The sequence below is a fragment of the Coenobita brevimanus genome, chromosome 80, assembly GCF_032717465.1.
Source record: "Coenobita brevimanus isolate Jiangsu-jjx chromosome 80, ASM3271746v2, whole genome shotgun sequence".
NCBI lineage: Eukaryota > Metazoa > Arthropoda > Malacostraca > Decapoda > Coenobitidae > Coenobita > Coenobita brevimanus.
The window spans coordinates 6,237,541-6,241,870 of NC_137033.1; the positions used below are offsets into that span (position 1 = coordinate 6,237,541).

The following is a 4,330-nucleotide window of genomic DNA, read 5'->3' on the forward strand; positions in this document are numbered from 1 at the left end:
TAAACTAATCACATACATTACACATTATACATTACATTTCCCTAAAGCCTCCTAACCACACAGGTCACATAACCGAGGTCTTCTAATCCTCGAAGAACGCCTTGGCAGCTCACGTTCAGGCCCATTAGCAGTTTCACCACGATCAGCTTCCACCACCTCATCAACTCTGGCAGGAAGCTGAATAAGAAGTGCCTTGTCGTCAGTGTCCTCGGCGGAAGACTAGGCTTGAGTCCGCTGTGAGCCGCAGCGATGGAGATCTCTGAAATGGCGAGGTACCCCATCTACTTCGACAGTTTGGTCAGACATTACTCTCGTAACTGTTCCCCTTTTGTGTCTTTCCTCACACCAAGCATTAGGCGGCTTTACCCAGACTTCTTCCCCAACCTGGCAGAGGCCGTCCACTTCTGGTTCTTCCTCCCTGTGGGGGTCCACTTCGCGAACTCTGAGTACCTGTACTGCATTTTAGCCGGAGCAGTTGACGATTTGCAGTCATCCTGAGGCATCAGATTGTACAAGTACACTGCTTCTGCTATGGAACAGCTCTTCCCTGCAGCAATGACATTTATAGTACGATGGCACTTTTCGACTATACCATTTCCAGAAGGAACATATGCACATGTAAAGCAGAGGCGCACACACCACCGCACTGCGAAGTCCGCAAACAACCTGCTTCGAAAGGCTGTATCATTGTCTGTTAACAGTTCTTCTGGCACCCCATGCTCACAGAACACTGCCTCCAACTGCTTAATAATGCTTGCACTGGTCTGAAGCCTCAGCCGACGCCAAATAGCAAACCGTGACGGTCCACAGTCAATAAGAGTCAGGTACGACCGGCCACCGTAGTGAGTAATATCCATGTCGACTCTCTGCCAAACTCTCTCAATGCCCAGGCTTCCCTTTTTCCACTTCACAGGTGCTGGGTCAGTGGACTGGCATACTTCACAGTTGGTGACAACAGTTTGCACCTGCCGCCTGGTGACTGCTGGGTTGGCTCACTTTACAAAATAAAGTGTTCTTCTCACTCCTGGGTGACCTTCAGAATGATGTATCTTTGCAATCTCATCTCCAGTTACACCAATGCCAGCTGCACACACAGGTCATACAGCTGCAGGACAGGCAGCGGAAACCTCGAGCCAACGCTGCGGCACACGTGTCAGGCCATCAGCTTTATTGCTAGAGGAAGGAACAAGAGTGACTGTCAGCTGGAGACTGCACTCCTCTATCAACGACAGCACTATCCCTACTCTCCTCCGGATAAGCATCTCACTGGCTGCCTTGGTCTTGAGCCTGTTTCTTCCCGATAGACCATCTGAAATCCAGCGATGAACTGTTGACGAATCAGTCAACAGCTCAATTTTCCTGATCTTCCAAGCCAAAGCAAGGTTCAGACCTTTTATGACGGTATCCAGTTCAGCCATGTTGATATGACATACAACATCCTTGCACAGCCAGCTGGCGTCCTCAATAATGCACCCATCAATCTCAATTGCAACACCAAGTGCCAAAGAGGTTGCATCTACCCAAACCCTGGCCTCATCACCTTTGATGTCCCATCGTCCTCGCAAGGGGTCATGCCTTCTGACTTTCTCCACAGTTTCTTCCAGTAAACCTCTTATCTCTCCACCAGTGATATCTTCATCCTATCTCTCTGTAGAGTGATTCGTTCTCCTCTTAATGAAGGACGTTGATACTCGCAGCCATCCGCACACAGGGTAGTGGCCCACCAGCTTGCCACAGTAAGAGAATACTGACCGTCGCTTCAGCACACTCGGCACACCGCCCACCTCGTTATCCCTTGTCCAAACAAGATGACTCTGTTCCCCCAAGACTCTCAGGCCCAACACCCGTGCTCCATCAGCAACTCGTTCATGTGGCTTACTCAAAAGCCCGAAGTTCTTTAGATGTTCTTCCACGTGACTGGCCTTGACAACATCCTCATTCACAAAGATATCGTCATTGTAAGCTGACGTCCCCCTTTTCACGTTTGGATCTCGCGAAAGTACACAGTTCAAGATTTCTTTTATTACCAGTGGTGCAACGTTTAAGTCAAAACCTAAACGAGTCAAGCAATACCTCCGACCCTCAATAATCACAGTCTGATACGGCCATAGAGATTCGTGGATCCTGACTTGCAAGTATGCCTTTGTCAAGTCTATCACCGACACATTTATCCCTTGTCTGTGCCACTCCCGCAGTCTGTCCACACATACGTCTGAGTTTGCTGTGAATGCATCGATGTGTGAGTTTAGCTCTCTAAAGTCCATTACGGGCCGTACTTTCCTTCTATTATGCTGCACCACTGCCATTAATGGAATCAGTCCCTTGGGAGGTCCATATTGTTCTTCATCATATGGAAGCAGCCAGCCATCTCTGATCCATTGTGTTAACTCGTCTTCATACAAACCTCTCACTTCACGTAGCACTGAGTATGCCTCTACCTGATTCTGTAGAGCACCTGGCTCCTTGCCCCCCATCCACTTCCAAGCTGCTGTCCAAGAGTTAGTCTCAGGGTCCTAAGTTGCGCTGAAATCATGCTCGTTGACTCCCACCACAATGTTGGCAGCTGCACAGACTGACGACTCTTCCAACCCAAAGCTCACACCACCCTTTGTATCAACTGTAACCCCTCCAAGCTCTCTGATGCTGTCCATTCCAAGAATAAACATGAAACCAAGGGGCATTAAAGCAGTCACATTCACACCAATGTTGCTTGAAGTTCCATTGCTAAGCTGGAGATGAACGATGCCTGTCCATTTACACCGCCACTCCTCCCCGCTCACAGTGACCAAATTGACAGCCCCCATCCTCCATGCCTTGCAACACGAGACGTGGGCAATGCTCCGTGAACAACCGGTGTCCACCACAACACAATGCTGAACTCCATCCACTCTTAATACAGCACTTGGCAGCACCTCACTCACTGGCCTTTTTGGGAGGAGGCTGGCACTGACGTCCCCTCTCCACGGTCGTTTCTTGGACACTTGGAAGCGATGTGGACGAAACCATCACATTGGTAGCATCGCACACGCTGCCGAGAGCGACCTCCAACACCCCTTGTTGCCCCTCCACTCCCTGTGTTACCTTGGTGGCGAGCTAAACAGTCCCTAGCGAGATGATCTTTACTGCTGCACACATAACATCTTCTACTGGTAGCAGCCGCACAAGACTCATCTCCAGTCCTCGCTTATGCTCCGAGGCACATTTCTGATGTTTCAAGGGGGCTGTCATCCCTGATGACCGCCCTTGCCCTCACAAGAATCTGGTCCAGGTTGAGATCTTCCATACGCGACCCTGCCCTCAGCAACTGACGAATGTTCTCTGGCAGCCCAGCCACAAAAGCACAGGTGAGCGCCTCATCGGTCAACCCGCCAAACAGGGACGCCAGGCGCCGCCACAGTTCTGCCAAGAACACATCTGGCAACTCACCACTCCTTAACTTCCTGCTGATGAGATGTTCATAAGCCTCGTATGGATCCATGGCAAATGCAGCCACTAACGCCTTCTTCACCTTCTCGGTTGTCTTCTTGTCTGTCTCTGACAGCTGCAGGTACACGGCGAAGGCACCCCCAGACAGGCGGAGAGGGATCACGCTTGCCACATCCGTGACACCTCATAGTTTACACACGGGTTCCAGTTTTTCCAGCCACTTCACCACAGACTGTGTACCGCTGCCGTCATACTCCGAAATCAACTTCAGGTCGAAGTAACCCTCAGGAACCTTTCCTTCCATACTGCCTAGATAGCTTGTGGCAGTAATAAAACAAAGCGTTGCTCTTTTTCCTTTAACTGACGGCAGAGAAAACAAACTGGGGTAACGCAGAATATAGTGTAGGCTCAGAGTCCCTGCAGTCTAACTAGCTCGATGGCCTTCTCTCCACTGACTCACTCTCACCACCCTCACGCCAACCAACCTTTGTCTGCCTCTACTACCGCCACCTGCCGTTCTGCTTCCCAAAACCACGACCCCGCCCCCACCTGTTTAACTCCCTAACAAGCAGTGCTAAAGCCAAACTGCTGACTCGTGAGACTCATAAATAATACGTATCATACATTACTCATACATCATAAATTATACATTGTACATTATGTATTGAAAAGGTTCCGACATTCATGTGTAAGTGGCTAGATACATGACCAGGCAGGATGCTTAATATTATAGATCGAACATTATTATTTACGTAGAGTCTTAAACCCTGAACAAGTAACTGAAAATAATTTATTAGCCTGACAAACATTCAAGCAGACCTATATCAGATACAGAAAGAACATTGCTCTTGAACACTGTCGTCATTGAGGAGGCTCATTCATGATTTGATATCGACAGTGTCAT

At 49.3% G+C, this 4,330-nt stretch overlaps 1 pseudogene; it reads right to left on the reverse strand.

Moving 5' to 3' along the window:
* Positions 1–219: 219 nt before the first annotated feature.
* Positions 220–3,730, reverse strand: LOC145409218 (uncharacterized; annotated as a pseudogene).
* Between the last annotated feature and the right edge of the window lie 600 nt (positions 3,731–4,330).